Source organism: Convolutriloba macropyga, chromosome 3 (assembly GCF_964194025.1).
Source record: "Convolutriloba macropyga chromosome 3, txConMacr16.3, whole genome shotgun sequence".
NCBI classification, from domain to species: domain Eukaryota; kingdom Metazoa; phylum Xenacoelomorpha; order Acoela; family Convolutidae; genus Convolutriloba; species Convolutriloba macropyga.
The window spans coordinates 27409194-27428550 of NC_134470.1; the positions used below are offsets into that span (position 1 = coordinate 27409194).

The following is a 19357-nucleotide window of genomic DNA, read 5'->3' on the forward strand; positions in this document are numbered from 1 at the left end:
CACAAGATAAGCCCTGCTTATCGTGCAAATACAGCGCAATAAACGCATTAGTTGTCCGCTTATTTGAATTCAAGCGCAATATTTGGGCGTGTTTAGACGTAAAACCCTAATTTCAGTCTTTTGAGTGCTCAATTTTTCGTTTTCAAAAAAATGGACTGAAATGTGTTAGCTCATTAACATGATTGAAAAAAAGTGAAAATTTTGAAGAAATGCGTTCATGCAATTAGATTTGGCGCATTAAAGTAATGCAAGCTACTTTTCATTTAGCTACAAATTAGGTTTCCCGCCTACCTGGGCAATTGCGCAAAATAGGCTGAATAATAAGTCTCAAGCTGTATATCGTTATAGCCTTGAATCTGTAGAAATTGGTTTTAAAAGGTGTAGTAGACTTAGCATGGCTCAATTATCCAGCAAAAAGCATTTACATAAAAAACGAGCTGATTTTGGACGGAAAAAGAGCGTCTAAGGTAAGTGTACTTTTGCCTGCTATCATTTACCTAATTTCCTAAAAGTGAACAAAAGAGCTATTTCCTTAAAAGCTTACTTGATGCAACGCAACCACAATCATTTTGTATCATTCTTTTTCCCTATAATTTCCACTCTAAACAATTTTGCATTGAATTGAGAGCTCACACTTACTGATTCAAGTTTTAACTAAAAATAGCACCAACACAAATTTTATCTAAAAATAAATTAGCAAAAAGTTACCCTTATAAAAAAAATATTTCTATAATTATGGTAATTACAAACCAACATCTCCTCTCCCCATCCCCCTCTCCCCTATCTCCCCCTCCCTCCCCTTACATCACCCCTCTCCTCCAGAACAGAACTAATAACTCTAATAACTACAGTTATAATTTAACGTTTGTTTCTAAATTGCCTACGCGGAAAATTTTTCATCCAGTTTACGCGCATGAAGAAATTCAGAAGATTCCGATTAATGGTTCTAATGTTCTCGCATGAGTTCTTGGATTATTTGAAACTAACAAAGGAATTCTTTGCATAACACTTCAGAAACAACAACCGGAATAAGGACTCTGAGGGTAGTCAAGTGTAATAATGCACAGCCCATTGAGTTAACGTTGCTGGAATGTGAAATGACAGTTAAAGAACCAATCACAATGAAAAATGAGTTGTCATTTTCTATAGCGGTGCTTGTGTTTGCTGCTTCCATGCTTTTCAAACAGAAAAAAAGTGATCTAGATAATTAATTATTTTCCCCCCATTTACACAACTCAAGGATTTAACTCAAGGATAAATTGACATGGGCACATATTACAGCCTTAACTGTTGAATGCGGTGGTCTCAATATGGTGGTCTCTCAATACGATGATCTTCTAGTCTTGGTCTTAGTCAAGAACCGGCAGGTCTAAGTCCATGCCTTGACAGGCCTAAATTGAAGTAGAGGCAATTGGAAGAAATTGTAAAAATACGTCGAAAACACTGATAGAGGTTGTATATACCGGAAGAGATGAAAAGTGAATTGTGCAGTATAAGTGACAGCGTTCATATGAAAACACAACATTTATTACTATTTGTAACGAAAGTTGATTTCTAGGGTTTTGATTGGAACAATTTTTTGCAATTTCACTGATGCAATTAACTCATTTTCAACTCTTATGGCATGATTAAAAAGCACTAAGTATCATTACAATATCTTTTAATAAGTTTTGCTTCCTAATTTTGATGCTACAGTTGTGTCTTCTTGACAATTTTTTTCGCGAAAAAATTAATTTTGATATTTTAAGTGGGGTTTTCTTTATGATCATCAAGTTTCCTTTCCTGAAAATTTTAAGGTCAATCGGAAAATGGTCCAGGGACAAAAGGACAAATCGAAAAACAGTTTGCTGGAGACTGGCCTGTCCTATTCTATATAAAATAATCAGACTTCAGAACATTTTCATCAGTTGAAAAATATTTTTGTGGGATCCAAGGGGTTGGATATAATCCACTTCGCCTGAAACTGGGGCATAAAAACCATAATCAAAAGAACAATACTACAGAGAAAAAGGTATACAAGTCCGGAAAAAGGGCGAAACTAAGTGCCTGAAGACGTTTTTACCTTTACGACAATCATTTCTCCATCTCGTCCTACAGTTGTCACCTTGACTCTTAGTGGCCTATTGGTGTTCATTCTACTTACATAGAGACAATGTCAATCATATTAAGAGGTCAATTTTCGGTGTTTGATGTGGTTCGGGAGATATTTTTCACCAAACGTCACTATACATGTTGCATCCGCTTCTGCGCGTTCTTCAATGACTTCAAGCTTGTAGATTGTCAAATTTTAAAATGTCCTGATGGCAAACTGTTGACGGGACGCTGGATAACAAAAAAATGGTGTCAAGAGAAGAGTAAGGGCGTTCTTTTGGTGTTCTGGAGCAAAATTGCAAAGGCACCGCCGAAATGTAGGCCCTATGGAGCACTAATTATCCCCGTTGTTTTTGCGACTGCTGGGGCTCAGTTGAACTGGTCATTATCCAGAGCTTAAACAATCACCTTTGGAATTTCACAGTCGCCGCTAAATCTTTTGCCGTTGTGAAAAGTATTTGGGGATGGCGTTGATGACAGCACAATATTCTCGCAACCTTACACACCGAATCTATGTTTTGGTCTGGTCACTATTCCAAATTAATTAGACGCTGCACAATGCATGTAAACATCATAATATAGTTTTTTAGCGCTCCGAATCCTCACTGTAAACAGGACCAAAAACGTCTGCACAAAAATTAACATCAGAGATCTGCGTTTCTGCTGTTGGAAAACAAAAGCTGTGCACTGAAATTATGATTGACTGAATTCGTTTGTGTCAAAGCGTCGACTTAAGAAAAGATAGAATTCCATGCTTCCAATTCCTGAGAAAGTCTGTAACACAAAGAAGTTGCTTTATTGAAGGCTTTCATTGATTCTCAATGTTTCTTCCAATTTTGTTGACTGGTGGACAAATAATTATTGGGCCGAATCCAATTGAAGAAGAAAGTGTGCCCTCGGCGTGCAAAACTTTAATTTTTTGTGATTAAATTGCATTAGTGCAAATTGTAACAGAAAGAATTTTCTTGAGAAAGTTTCTTGAGATAACTTTTTGGTAAGCGTTGATAAGTGAATCTTTCAGTTGTGTGAAAAAAATGAGATTGAGTGTAGGAAGTAATTTTTTCCAGTCGAAAAACCTGTCTGCATCGACTACAGGATTCAATGTTTTTGCACTTGTTGTCGCTACAGTACATCTAGCTCGTGGCTGTTTGCTCATCTCATTCCATGACGACTCAAACCTGTGGGAATTTTTATTAAATTGAAGTCATTTCTGCTTCGTTTCATTTGGTTGAGTGCCGCAACCTCCATTTTCCGTGATCCGCAGATTTGAAAGACGTTGATATTTGATGACACTGCTAAACTTACAAAAATTGAAAAAAGAAAAAAACTCAGCTGATTGATAATGACGGTTGATTGTCTTTGATTCATTCGAAGGAAATGCACTCAAAAACAGTCAGAGCTAATTCCATCTTTGAAAATCCTATTTGTTTTTTGGGCGCATCTTTGCACTTTCCCAATGAGATCTTCGTTGACCGGTGCGGCTATCAATTGTAGGACAATTAGCAACAGCTGTCATGGCTGCCGTTGAGGCATTGGCACAGAAAAAGGCAATTGACTTAAGTTATTGGTTCTCTTGTGACGAGCTCTCGCTATGCTTAATTTGTATTTGGTAAACCAGCTGCAAAAGTATTTTGATTCTAGTTGTAAGTGGGGACAACAAAACAGGGAATTAAAACATAAAAACACCAACCTGAGGTTTCATCTGTCTATCTGGTTTTAGTGGTGCAGCTTTAAGTAACTGTCGCAGCGGAAACATGACAACGTCTTCCGATATAATGGTCCACTTCTGAGCAAGGAATTGTATGATCCCTTTTTCTGCGCCATACGTTTGTATGAGATTTCCGCAAGAACCTCTGGACTATTCTAACTAAATTTCTCAACTCTCTTTTGACTGAGAAACTGTTTGTTTGTCTTCTTCGATTGTTGATACAGATGGGATATGGTCATCCATATTAAAGTATTTCAAAACAACAAAGAATTGTCTGGAAATGGGTATCTCTATCATCACTTTTTTATTGATGGTCCAATGTAAATGGGAACAGAACTAATAAGACAGACAAATCTTAGCTTTCCCGAGCGACACAGACAAAGTTTCCCCATCGACACAGAGTTATCATTATGAATACCTCTGATTACGAGCTCTCATTCCACATTTGGGTTATAAATTTGTTTTTTAACAAAAAAAACTTTGCATTGCAGTTTTGACAAGATACTGTGCTGAACTGAGCTCAACTGGTTATTAGTGTTGATTAAGAGAAAATGCAATTCTGGAAAAATTGAAACATCAAAGCTCTGGTTTTCTTCACAATATAAAATATGGCAGTCCTGATTCCAGCCTCATTCCAGAACTGGCAAATTCTGAAAGCAGTTGTCATTGAAACTTGACAAATGTGAACTTTAAAGTACATAAATTTCTTGTTCATTCTCAATTAGGTAAAAACACGAGAAGGCGAAATCAACAGTTGTTTTTAATTTTGACTGAAATTTTATTGCAAAGATTAGAAGATGATTATTGAATTTTCGGATCTATAAGATGTTCTGCAATTTTCCACATTTTGAAACCTATTGTAACATTATCCCGGAAATAAATTTACGCTCTACTCATTACTATTTGACCAATTCAATTCAATTCCTGGCCTTGGTTTCGCCTGAAATGCACGTCTCAGAAGGACTGATTAATCTTTTTGATTTTACCTATCTAAAACACGCTTGTCATATTTTTTTGTATTTACAAAAACAATTGAGACATTGAGGAGAAATGATATCCTAATTAAAAGTGTTAAATGTATAAAATCAAAATCTTCGGATCAGTTTGGCTTCCCATAAAAGTTGGAATAGTTGCGAGTTCTTGACAAAAGTTTTAGAGAAATTACAATTCTTATGAATTAGATGGGTTTTTTCATCATCATCAAGTTTAATTTCTTGAAAGTTTCAATATAAATGGGAACAAAACTATTCAGACGAGCTAATCCTAGCTTTCCGAAACGACAGATAAAACGTTTTATCATTATGAATAATTCTGCCAACGAGCTCTCATTGCACATTTAGTTATAAAATTGTTTTACAACCACAATGTTTTTTATTGAAATTTTGACAAAAGACTTTGCTGAACTGAACGCAAGTCGTAATTAATGTTGATTCGGAGAAAATACAATTTTGGGATAACTGAGGTCTCAAAGGTCTGTTTTTTTCACATTATAGAATATGGGCAGTCCTGATTCAAGTCTCACCCCAGCACTGACAAAACTTGCGTAAAATGTTGAATAAACCCTGACAACTGTGAACCATGAAGCACGAAAATTATCAGAGAGTTCGGTCAAATTTTATTTTTCAAGACTGAAAAAAAATCTAAATGTCTCGTTCTCCCAAAAACTTATTTCAAAGAAAAAACGCGCCATAAGGGATGGTAAAACGTACTAGTTTCGACAACGGCTGCTTGATTTTGCTACTATAAAAAGATTCCTTTAACTTCAAGCTTTGAATTGCTTTAATTACGCCTCAATTTCTCACAATACTCCATCTTCATAAGTCAATTGTTGGCCATTATTTCACCAAAAAATATAAAGAAATGGAACATGACATTATCCACATTATTTTTTTTAAATTCAAGACCTGCATTATACTTGCGAAATAGTGGTAAAGACTTGAGTCTCGTACCGCGTCAATAAAACCATTTTCAACAAAAGGTTGACATCCTACTCAAGCAAAAAAGACACTAATTTTCCTTTCCCAATCAAAATTGAGTTGCCCCATAAACGCTTGACCAACCCTCATTAACTTCCAAACACAGATGAAAGATAAATCACCATCAGAAGGTTTGAGAAGAGATTAAATTGTTTGTGTTATCGGGTTCATAAAGCAATCTCGTACAAAATTGCGCGATATGATAGAATATGATATTAATATGATAGAAATTTAAATTTTCAAAAAGGAAAAAACTAACCAGATAACGAGAATTGCCATGCAAGTACATCAAAACGTTGAGCTGACAACAGCCAAAAATTGATGGGCAAAAAGTCATTGATGGGAAAAACTCATCACAAGGCAAACACGACTCATTGAAGAAAATTAAAGAGTGAAACTGTGACAATTCATTAAAGAGCACAAGGTGTAATGGCTCTCCTTTTCATCATAATTAACTGCCAGCATTATAAAGCAATTATGACCTTGCTAGAATAATGACGCGTGCAATCAGAAAGTTACAGGTGTTTAAGTGCGCACTCAAAAACTTTTTGATGAACTTGAACATATATTGGTGACAGTTTTTGACAGAACACTGCTTAATTGTAAACATAACAATTCCAAAAGAAAATAGAAAGCAATCGTATTTTTATATAGTACTCTAACCTTACTTCTCATATTTTTGAAACATGGTGCCAGCTCTAATAAAATGATGCCCCCCCCCGAACTGAGATCAGACTAAAAGTACAAAAACTATTCATCAACCAGCCAACCACTGTAAAATAGTACTTCGTAAAGTCCGGTTTGCATCAAAATTCAACTGATCGCGCACCAAACAGTCGAATAGTTAATGAACAAAACAGTGAGCTAACGTTTCCTGTTTTGCTTCTTTTCTTTTCTTAAGACAAACAGGGAAACGATTAGGCCTCTTTTGCACTCTGGAGAAAGAAACAAAACTATCCTCAGAAGCATTTTGTTCTTTGAAAAATTCAAACAATATTCATTCACACGGGGCAGCATTTTACTAAGGAGATATTAACGGTGGTTAAAAAGCAATAAAAAACCTAGGAGTTTTGTGACTTTCCTTATCATTGTTATGTTTGAATGATAAGTTTTAAAACAATTCCAACAATCTTTGCTCTATCCTTAGGACAACGAGACGTAGACACAAGCTAGTTCAGACAGGCATCCATAAGTAGGAAGAAAAACCAAGGAGAAGCGCGCGTACAAATGCAAGTATACCGTGAGCTTGAAACGTGAGTCTTGCTGAATTCTGAAATCATCTACCAAATTAAGCACGGAGCTCCAAAAAACTTGAGCAAACATTTAAGTAAGATAAGCTACAACTCGTGAGAAACCTTTTTCCACCAACTTTGCGTTTCTACTTTTGTTTAAAATGTTCCAAATGAAGCGACACATTAACTAACTCTGATAACTCTGAAAAAACCGATAAAAGAAAGTACCCTTAAGCACACTCAAATAGAGATTTTAGATTCTGGAGAATAACACTTCCTCCGGCAGTTAGTGATATGATAACGAATTTCGGAAGAAGAGTCACTCAGTTCATCATCTTATATTGGAAGAGCCTTCGGAGACCTTGCATTGCAATTCGTTGGCATCGGGCAAAGCCGTGTCAAATTGATTTTCAGGCGAACTAACTTTTTCTTCACGATCCTTTCAAAAAATTGAGCTTTGGGTGCTATCCAGTCTCCAGCTAGGAGCTTTCTAACGAAAAAAAAACCAAATTCTCTATCTTGCAGTTGAATTAACCGTTGCTTATTTTGATTATTGTCAAAGTTTAGGTTCCGGGAACTCGGAGACATCGGAGAACAATGGCGCAACATCATCCACCGCCCCACTGAAACATCCGCTCGCCTGGACCATTTTTCAGCATGACGCAATTTGTTTGTGATTTGTTTACTCATGAGGCCAGAACCCAATTCGAGTTCTACTGATAGTGGCAATTCCGCAGTTTCTAAGATGCCCTAAATGAAGACTTTTCTGTATCAGGTTCTTTTTCCTTTGTCGTTTCCTACAGTCAAGCGACTACCACTTAAATCACGCAATTGTGTCTATCGGCTATTAATGGCGTCTCAAATTGGTCTTTTTTCTTGTCCCACGACATCTTTTTGCCAGATACGAAAAGGGCAGCAATGTTTATCAGCGAACAACTGACTCAGTTGTACTTCGTAAAAACAAACTCCAAAAAGTATTCTTAGAGAAAGGAATTTTCACAACGTAACGAGACAGAGGTTTTATTCTCAAGAGCTAAAAGTTTCGTTAATGGAACTAAAAAGTTTGCTGCTAAATTTATAAATTTTGAATTTTGTCAGCAGATGAAATGAATAAATACTATCAAGAAAAATCGATAAGTGTACTCACGTGAAAACACTTAGTAGTTAGGAAGCCGATCATCATGGGCAGACTTTCGAATATTCGAGGAAATTTTTCACATTGTTCATAGACAATAAGTTGATTGTATACATTACAAGCAGTGCATATTTATGTAAATTATAACCAGAAGTAACGGGAATTTAACTAATTAAGCATGTGGTAACATGAAGAGGAACAGTTATATCGAATGAATTGAGCGGAATTTCAATAGCAGATAAATAACAGCAACTTTGCGGAACTTTCCGCTCTGAATGACGAGTTAAATTCCCGGCAAACCTAAATTTGGGCTATGGATAATCACTTGAAAGAATTGCCACTTTAAGTGACCGCGTAATCTGATTACCCTCAAACAGTCCGATTAAAGCTTACAATTTGTTACCTTGTCAAATGCTGGCAGTACCCTTTTTGAACCTCACCCTAGGCAGCCGCAAAAACTACAAGTACCCTTAAATACCACAAGATAAGCTCTGCTTATCGTGCGAATACAGCGCAATAAACGCATTAGTTGTCCGCTTATTTGAATTCAAGCGCACTATTTGGGCGTGTTTAGACGTAAAACCCTAATTTCAGTCTTTTGAGTGCTCAATTTTTCGTTTTCAAAAAAAATGGACTGAAATGTGTTAGCTCATTAACATGATTGAAAAAAGTGAAAATTTTGAAGAAATGCGTTCATGCAATTAGATTTGGCGCATTAAAGTAATGCAAGCTACTTTTCACTTAGCTACAAATTAGGTTTCCCGCCTACCTGGGCAATTGCGCAAAATAGGCTGAATAATAAGTCTCAAGCAGTATATCGTTATAGCCTTGAATCTGTAATTGGTTTTAAAAGGTGTAGTAGACTTAGCATGGCTCAATTATCCAGCAAAAAGCATTTACATAAAAAACGAGCTGATTTTGGACGGAAAAAGAGCGTCTAAGGTAAGTGTACTTTTGCCTGCTATCATTTACCTAATTTCCTAAAAGTGAACAAAAGAGGTATTTCCTTAAAAGCTTACTTGATGCAACGCAAACACAATCTTTTTGTATCATTCTTTTTCCCTATAATTCCCACTCTAAACAATTTTGCATTGAATTGAGAGCTCACACTTACTGATTCAAGTTTTAACTAAAAATAGCACCAACACAAATTTTATCTAAAAATAAATTAGCAAAAAGTTACCCTTATAAAAAAAATATTTCTACAATTATGGTAATTACAAACCAATATCTCCTGTCCCCATCCCTCTCTCCCCTATCTCCCACTCTCTCCCCTTACCTCTTCTATCACCCCTCTCCTCCAGAACAGAACTAATAACTCTAATAACTGTAGTTTTAATTTAACGTTTGTTTCTAAATTGCTTACGCGGAAAATCTTTCATCCAGTTTACGCGCATGAAGAAATTCAGAAGATTCCGATTAATGGTTCTACTGTTCTCGCATGAGTTCTTGGATTATTTGAAACTAACAAAGGAATTCTTTGCATAACACTTCAGAAACAACAACCGGAATAAGGACTCTGAGGGTAGTCAAGTGTAATAATGCACAGCCCATTGAGTTAACGTTGCTGGAATGTGAAATGACAGTTAAAGAACCAATCACAATGAAAAATGAGTTGTCATTTTCTATAGCGGTGCTTGTGTTTGCTGCTTCCATGCTTTTCAAACAGAAAAAAAGTGATCTAGATAATTAATTATTTTCCCCTCATTTACACAACTCAAGGATTTACCTCAAGGATAAATTGATATGGGCACATATTACAGCCTTAACTGTTGAATGCGGTGGTCTCAATATGGTGGTCTCTCAATACGATGATCTTCTATTCTTGGTCTTAGTCAAGAACCGGCAGGTCTAAGTCCATGCCTTGACAGGCCTAAAGGAGATTCCGATTAATGGTTCTAAAAAATGAGTTGTCATTTTCTATAGCGGTGCTTGTGTTTGCTGCTTCCATGCTTTTCAAACAGAAAAAAAGTGATCTAGATAATTAATTATTTTCCCCCATTTACACAACTCAAGGATTTACCTCAAGGATAAATTGATATGGGCACATATTACAGCCTTAACTGTTGAATGCGGTGGTCTCAATATGGTGGTCTCTCAATACGATGATCTTCTAGTCTTGGTCTTAGTCAAGAACCGGCAGGTCTAAGTCCATGCCTTGACAGGCCTAAAGAAGATTCCGATTAATGGTTCTAATGTTCTCGCATGAGTTCTTATACGATGATCTTCTAGTACGATGATCTTCTAGTCTTGGTCTTAGTCAAGAACCGGCAGGTCTAAGTCCATGCCATGACAGGCCTAAATTGAAGTAGAGGCAATTGGAAGAAATTGTAAAAATACGTCGAAAACACTGATAGAGGTTGTATATACCGGAAGAGATGAAAAGTGAATTGTGCAGTATAAGTGACAGCGTTCATATGAAAACACAACATTTATTACTATTTGTAACGAAAGTTGATTTCTAGGGTTTTGATTGGAACAATTTTTTGCAATTTCACTGATGCAATTAACTCATTTTCAACTCTTATGGCATGATTAAAAAGCACTAAGTATCATTACAATATCTTTTAATAAGTTTTGCTTCCTAATTTTGATGCTACAGTTGTGTCTTCTTGACAATTTTTTTAGCGAAAAAATTAATTTTGATATTTTAAGTGGGGTTTTCTTTATGATCATCAAGTTTCCTTTCCTGAAAATTTTAAGGTCAATCGGAAAATGGTCCAGGGACAAAAGGACAAATCGAAAAACAGTTTGCTGGAGACTGGCCTGTCCTATTCTTTATAAAATAATCTGACTTCAGAACATTTTCATCAGTTGAAAAATATTTTTGTGGGATCCAAGGGGTTGGATATAATCCACTTCGCCTGAAACTGGGGCATAAAAACCATAATCAAAAGAACAATACTAGAGAGAAAAAGGTATACAAGTCCGGAAAAAGGGCGAAACTAAGTGCCTGAAGACGTTTTTACCTTTACGACAATCATTTCTCCATCTCGTCCTACAGTTGTCACCTTGACTCTTAGTGGCCTATTGGTGTTCATTATACTAACATAGAGACAATGTCAATCATATTAAGAGGTCAATTTTCGGTGTTTGATGTGGTTCGGGAGATATTTTTCACCAAACGTCACTATACATGTTGCATCCGCTTCTGCGCGTTCTTCAATGACTTCAAGCTTGTAGATTGTCAAATTTTAAAATGTCCTGATGGCAAAATGTTGACGGGACGCTGGATAACAAAAAAATGGTGTCAAGAGAAGAGTAAGGGCGTTCTTTTGGTGTTCTGGAGCAAAATCGCAAAGGCACCGCCGAAATGTAGGCCCTATGGAGCGCTAATTATCCCCGTTGTTTTTGCGACTGCTGGGGCTCAGTTGAACTGGTCATTATCCAGAGCTTAAACAATCACCTTTGGAATTTCACAGTCGCCGCTAAACATTTTGCCGTTGTGAAAAGTATTTGGGGATGGCGTTGATGACAGCACAATATTCTCGCAACCTTACACACCGAATCTATGTTTTGGTCTGGTCACTATTCCAAATTAATTAGACGCTGCACAATGCATGTAAACATCATAATATAGTTTTTTAGCGCTCCGAATCCTCACTGTAAACAGGACCAAAAACGTCTGCACAAAAATTAACATCAGAGATCTGCGTTTCTGCTGTTGGAAAACAAAAGCTGGGCACTGAAATTATGATTGACTGAATTCGTTTGTGTCAAAGCGTCGACTTAAGAAACGATATAATTCCATGCTTCCAATTCCTGAGAAAGTCTGTAACACAAAGAAGTTGCTTTATTGAAGGCTTTCATTGATTCTCAATGTTTCTTCCAATTTTGTTGACTGGTGGACAAATAATTATTGGGCCGAATCCAATTGAAGAAGAAAGTGTGCCCTCGGCGTGCAAAACTTTAATTTTTTGTGATTAAATTGCATTAGTGCAAATTGTAACAGAAAGAATTTTCTTGAGAAAGTTTCTTGAGATAACTATTTGGTAAGCGTTGATAAGTGAATCTTTCAGTTGTGTGAAAAAAATGAGATTGAGTGTAGGAAGTAATTTTTTCCAGTCGAAAAACCTGTCTGCATCGACTACAGGATTCAATGTTTTTGCACTTGTTGTCGCTACACTACATCTAGCTCGTGGCTGTTTGCTCATCTCATTCCATGACGACTCAAACCTGTGGGAATTTTTATTAAATTGAAGTCATTTCTGCTTCGTTTCATTTGGTTGAGTGCCGCAACCTCCATTTTCCGTGATCCGCAGATTTGAAAGACGTTGATATTTGATGACACTGCTAAACTTACAAAAATTGAAAAAAGAAAAAAACTCAGCTGATTGACAATGACGGTTGATTGTCTTTGATTCATTCGAAGGAAATGCACTCAAAAACAGTCAGAGCTAATTCCATCTTTGAAAATCTTATTTGTTTTTTGGGCGCATCTTTGCACTTTCCCAATGAGATCTTCGTTGACCGGTGCGGCTATCAATTGTAGGACAATTAGCAACAGCTGTCATGGCTGCCGTTGAGGCATTGGCACAGAAAAAGGCAATTGACTTAAGTTATTGGTTCTCTTGTGACGAGCTCTCGCTATGCTTAATTTGTATTTGGTAAACCAGCTGCAAAAGTATTTTGATTCTAGTTGTAAGTGGGGACAACAAAACAGGGAATTAAAACATAAAAACACCAACCTGAGGTTTCATCTGTCTATCTGGTTTTAGTGGTGCAGCTTTAAGTAACTGTCGCAGCGGAAACATGACAACGTCTTCCGATATAATGGTCCACTTCTGAGCAAGGAATTGTATGATCCCTTTTTCTGCGCCATACGTTTGTATGAGATTTCCGCAAGAACCTCTGGACTATTCTAACTAAATTTCTCAACTCTCTTTTGACTGAGAAACTGTTTGTTTGTCTTCTTCGATTGTTGATACAGATGGGATATGGTCATCCATATTAAAGTATTTCAAAACAACAAAGAATTGTCTGGAAATGGGTATCTCTATCATCACTTTTTTATTGATGTTCCAATGTAAATGGGAACAGAAGTAATAAGACAGACAAATCTTAGCTTTCCCGAGCGACACAGACAAAGTTTCCCCATTGACACAGAGTTATCATTATGAATACCTCTGATTACGAGCTCTCATTCCACATTTGGGTTATAAATTTGTTTTTTAACAAAAAAAAACTTTGCATTGCAGTTTTGACAAGATACTGTGCTGAACTGAGCTCAACTGGTTATTAGTGTTGATTAAGAGAAAATGCAATTCTGGAAAAATTGAAACATCAAAGCTCTGGTTTTCTTCACAATATAAAATATGGCATTCCTGATTCCAGCCTCATTCCAGAACTGGCAAATTCTGAAAGCAGTTGTCATTGAAACTTGACAAATGTGAACTTTAAATTAAAGCACATAAATTTCTTGTTCATTCTCAATTAGGTAAAAACACGAGAAGGCGAAATCAACAGTTGTTTTTACTTTTGACTGAAATTTTATTGCAAAGATTAGAAGATGATTATTGAATTTTCGGATCTATAAGATGTTCTGCAATTTTCCACATTTTGAAACCTATTGTAACATTATCCCGGAAATAAATTTACGCTCTACTCATTACTATTTGACCAATTCAATTCAATTACTGGCCTTGGTTTCGCCTGAATTGCACGTCTCAGAAGGACTGATTAATCTTTTTGATTTTACCTATCTAAAACACGCTTGTCATATTTTTTTGTATTTACAAAAACAATTGAGACATTGAGGAGAAATGATATCCTAATTAAAAGTGTTAAATGTATAAAATCAAAATCTTCGGATCAGTTTGGCTTCCCATAAAAGTTGGAATAGTTGCGAGTTCTTGACAAAAGTTTTAGAGAAATAACAATTCTTATGAATTAGATGGGTTTCTTCATCATCATCAAGTTTCATTTCTTGAAAGTTTCAATATAATTGGGAACAAAACTATTCAGACGAGCTAATCCTAGCTTTCCGAAACGACAGATAAAACGTTTTATCATTATGAATAATTCTGCCAACGAGCTCTCATTGCACATTTAGTTATAAAATTGTTTTACAACCACAATGTTTTTTATTGAAAATTTTGACAAAAGACTTTGCTGAACTGAACGCAAGTCGTAATTAATGTTGATTCGGAGAAAATACAATTTTGGGATAACTGAGGTCTCAAAGGTCTGTTTTTTTCACATTATAGAATATGGGCAGTCCTGATTCAAGTCTCACCCCAGCACTGACAAAACTTGCGTAAAATGTTGAATAAACCCTGACAACTGTGAACCATGAAGCACGAAAATTATCAGAGAGTTCGGTCAAATTTTATTTTTCAAGACTGAAAAAAAATCTAAATGTCTCGTTCTCCCAAAAACTTATTTCAAAGAAAAAACGCGCCATAAGGGATGGTAAAACGTACTAGTTTCGACAACGGCTGCTTGATTTTGCTACTATAAAAAGATTCCTTTAACTTCAAGCTTTGAATTGCTTTAATTACGCCTCAATTTCTCACAATACTCCATCTTCATAAGTCAATTGTTGGCCATTATTTCACCAAAAAATATAAAGAAATGGAACATGACATTATCCACATTATTTTTTTTAAATTCAAGACCTGCATTATACTTGCGAAATAGTGGTAAAGACTTGAGTCTCGTACCGCGTCAATAAAACCATTTTCAACAAAAGGTTGACATCCTACTCAAGCAAAAAAGACACTAATTTTCCTTTCCCAATCAAAATTGAGTTGCCCCATAAACGCTTCACCAACCCTCATTAAGTTCCAAACACAGATGAAAGATAAAATCACCATCAGAAGGTTTGAGAAGACATTAAATTGTTTGTGTTATCGGGTTCATAAAGCAATCTCGTACAAAATTGCGCGGTTAATATGATAGAAATTTAAATTTTCAAAAAAGGAAAAAACTAACCAGATAACGAGAATTGCCATGCAAGTGAATCAAAACGTTGAGCTGACAACAGCCAAAAATTGATGGGCAAAAAGTCATTGATGGGCAAAAACTCATCACAGGGCAAACACGACTCATTGAAGAAAATTAAAAGAGTGAAACTGTGACAATTCATTAAAGAGCAGAAGGTGTAATGGCTCTCCTTTTCATCATAATTAACTGCCAGCATTATAAAGCAACCATGACCTTGCTAGAATAATAACGCGTGCAATCAGAAAGTTACAGGTGTTTAAGTGCGCACTCAAAAGCTTTTTGATGAACTTGAACATATATTGGTGACAGTTTTTGACAGAACACTGCTTAATTGTAAATCATAACAATTCCAAAAGAAAATAGAAAGCAATCGTACTTTTATATAGTACTCTAACCTTACTTCTCATATTTTTGAAACATGGTGCCAGCTCTAATAAAATGATGCCCCCCCCCCAACTGAGATCAGACTAAAAGTACAAAAACTAATGCTTTCGAACAATCTTTGATCTTTTTCCAACCAATACTTTCATTTTATTATAATAACTTCCAAGACACTTAAAGACCTCGTCAAAAAATAACAAAACATTTTGAAAATAGTTTTTAGCATAAATAGCTATCACCAAATCTGCTCATGAGTCCAAGCATATTTGCCCGACCACCGTCTTTTTGGTTCTTAATTACCGTTGGCTCTTCCTCCTTCAGATTATTCCCCTAGAAGGAATATTTTAAATTATTCCCCAATTTTAAGAAATAAAATAACACGTAAAAGTCAGCACGCATATAGATATAAAAAAAAATTACACGTGAGATCATCTTAACACCTATATCAAATTACCTGAACTTAATCAATAGAAGTTGATGATCTATTCTGTTTCCCCCCCCCCCGTGTTTTTTATGACCCACAGTTACAAATTATATGTTCCCGGATCTGGTAGTCAGTTAAATTCAGCACTAATTCATTCATTTTTCAGCATGGATTTTGAACTGCCAATTTTTCTGAACATGTTCCAGTTTTTAATTTACAGACTGGTTTATAGACACGCTGATGAGTCATACATGTACTCACAAATCTTCGCTTTGTCTGTCAAGTATCACTTACCGAATGCCCTCAATCTGAACATTGCTAATTATCCGAATTCACTCGCACTGAGCAGAGCTAATTACCAGTTTGTTTACCCGCCAAATACACTCACCGCAAATAAATACACTCAGCGTCCCTTTTAATTTCGATCAAACTAACTTCAATGACGCGATTTAAAGCCCTGCGTGAAATGCAAACTTAATGTTCTGATACATAAAAGCATGTTATTCTGTACTACTATAATATAATATAGCTAGTAAGCAACTCATAATATAGCTAGTATACTAGTATAATGTAGCTAGTACACAAGTAAGCAAGTCTCCCCACCTTGAAACGTTCTTTGAAACGCCCCACCTTGAAATCGTTCCAATTCGTTCTATTCAAGTCTAGTTTATAATTTATACTTCAAGTATTCCTTTATTTATATTTTATAATTGACAATTTATAAATTACAATTTATAATTGACAATTTATAAATTACAAATTATAATTTATTTATAATTTACTATAATTATAATTTACAAGTCTCTTGTTAATTTATAATTCCCCATTCCATGAAGTCTCTTCCGTTACCAATCCGTGCTCGTTACACGGGCTCATTCCTATCATATGCACTCACTTCTTGCCCTATATAGTTTATACAAACTCTTCTTACAGCCTTCGGGGTACCCCTGTTTGCAACTGAACTCACCCCGTACCTGTACCTGCGAACAACGGCAGCGGTGGACGCTGCTGACAGAGTTCGTGAGGTGATCTGCCATTAACTGAAACGTGAACCAGACTAACCCGGACCTCGTCAGTTGTACAACCAGATGTATTGCGAAAACTCGCAATTACTGTTTTTTACCGAATTACTTCGCGAGTTCACAGGGAGTTACTGAACTGCGACTGCGATGGATGAAGATTTCAAAACTGGGGGGGGGTGTGTTTGGGGGATGTTGTATTGTTGCGCGCATCAGCGGGTTCATCTATGCGTCAAGAAATGCGGCTCTTGTCACCTATCGAAGCAGATTTATTGAATTGAAGCAGAGCTAACCGGGATTAACCATGTAACTGTAACTGAGCATGAGTGCGATTCGAAATTTTCGAACGATAATTAATTTACACTGAACTTCGCTGGTTAGGCTGAATTGGTACAAGGCTGGTAATTAGCACTGCTCAGTTCAAGTGAAGTCTGATATTAGCCATGTTCATGTTAGAGGCAGTCTGTAAGTTTAACTGGACAGACTGGTACATGGCTCGTGATACTGTTTGCTCTCTGCAAAGACTGAATAAAGCTTGTATACTTGAATAGCAATGGTCCAGTGCTGCTTACAATTGAATTTCAATGTTTCAGCCCTGAAACTCTATGACACTCGGGTCCGGGTTGATATATAGCACGTTACTATGTAAGAAAATAGAACGTGAACCTGGGGGTAATAAAAGATTTATGCTCACTAAGCTGGGGGTGGCAAACAGAATAGATCCGAAATTGATAGGAAACAGAACTAAAGCACGTGCAAATTTTGGAAAATTTTGAACTTAACGGATCCTTTTTAACAGTCCAACCACCGAAAAATTGGGTATTCTTGATTATAATTTGAGTGATCATTTCATTGACTAAATGGATTTACTACCAGTATTTAGGTAGATTCGCCGTATGCTCTTATTATCGTAAACACAGCAAAAACGTAAGCCAGCCTTGCCTTTAAAGATTATAAAGCTAGAAGAACTTTCAAGTGACGAGTCGTTAGAAGCACTTCAAGCGCGTTGGGGCATCACCGCAATAATTTGCCTGCAATTTTCAGATTATATCATACATTAAATGAGAAAATCGGCTACTTATTTTTGGTGCACAAACTGAACAAACCTATAGAAATGTTGGAATAAAAAAGATAAATGAACAGAAATTTATATAGGCGCCAAAGAAGAGATATGATTATAAATATCCAGCCCGTTTGCTAATGTAAAACTAAAAACACAAAAGATTGGGCCGCATATTAAAGTATTTATTTTTTTTGAAAAAATTGTGTTGCTATAATCTTCCGATATTGTTGATACAAAAAACTATTATAAGACCATCAGAGGATAGCAGGAATGTAGAATCATACCCGTATATATGGGTAAGTATAAATATATTGGTATATCACAAAATAACTGGGTTCAAACAAGTCAAATGAAACTGGTACGAGATCTAACTAATGATGCAAATTGATTTTTTTTCTGATCGTCTTAGTTTGGATGATCAATAGAGTTCTCGTTAGGATTTAATTAAAGCTCATCGAAATAGGATGAACAAAAGAATTTGTGCCCCTAAAGAACGTACTTGTGGTTTCAACAGACTTATCGATGGTACCTACCAAAGTACAAAAACTGAACAAAAATAGCGTATTGCGTGTTTTATAAACAAACAACGCGAGATGGCTATATTCAGAGTGCAACTTTCTTTCATTCTACAACAGTTAAAACCCAATTACACATCAAAAAGAAAAACGTCAAATAAAAACTCAGAATTTTGACGCAAAATGTTAGTTGAGAAGCCAAAAGAATCCTTAAACTCTGTTACTGAAACTGAAGAAAACTTTTGCTCTGTTATAAAAACCAAACAAAACGAGATTGATCAGCAACTTAGATATCTAAGAGTTAAATTACTCGACACACTCTTATTTTTTGCTTCGCCGCTTCCAATTAGAAATTCTACAAAAGAACATTCATGAACGATATAAAATGAAACAATATAAAAGTGAAAAAAGTGATAACGGCGACTAAACAAAACAAAATTTCGAATCACAAGCAGAGTAAAATCATCAGCAAACGGAAAATACGAAAAGATCGAAAAAGAAGTCAGCGGAAAGTGAATCACGTTTTGTGTACAGAATGTCTCTGAGACAGTGAAAATTCAGCATAGAGTTTAAAATGTATAGTATTAAGGTTCATACCAATAATAAAATCATCCGATAATCTACGACAACGAAGAATAGTGTGTGCAAAACATATAAAAGCGACAATCCCTCAGAAACAATACCAGAAGTGCAGTTCTTTGGCAAAACTTTACAGGCACGTCGTACTTTTGTTTCATTTGTTCCACTTCATCAACAGAAAATGTTTGTTTTTATTCATTATAATCAAAATTTTCTTCTGGACATAAATAATAATCGTCAGTTGTTCAGTTGCAATTTCAGTTTGCAGATGCACTACGCACTCCCATGT

The 19357-nt window shown here is 35.9% G+C and overlaps 1 protein-coding gene across 4 annotated transcripts in view; it reads right to left on the reverse strand.

Moving 5' to 3' along the window:
• Positions 1-19357, reverse strand: part of LOC142336969 (uncharacterized) — an 80765-nt gene that overhangs the window by 27178 nt on the left and 34230 nt on the right. The window contains exon 1 of one of the 4 annotated variants that reach the window (XM_075385969.1): positions 6035-6094. The exons of 2 other annotated variants lie outside the window; for them this stretch is intronic. The gene's annotated coding sequence lies outside the window, so the exon portion shown is untranslated. Of the gene's footprint in view, positions 1-477; positions 493-6034; positions 6095-19357 lie in introns of those variants that run through there. One more of the 4 variants, XM_075385967.1, reaches the window with a different exon arrangement.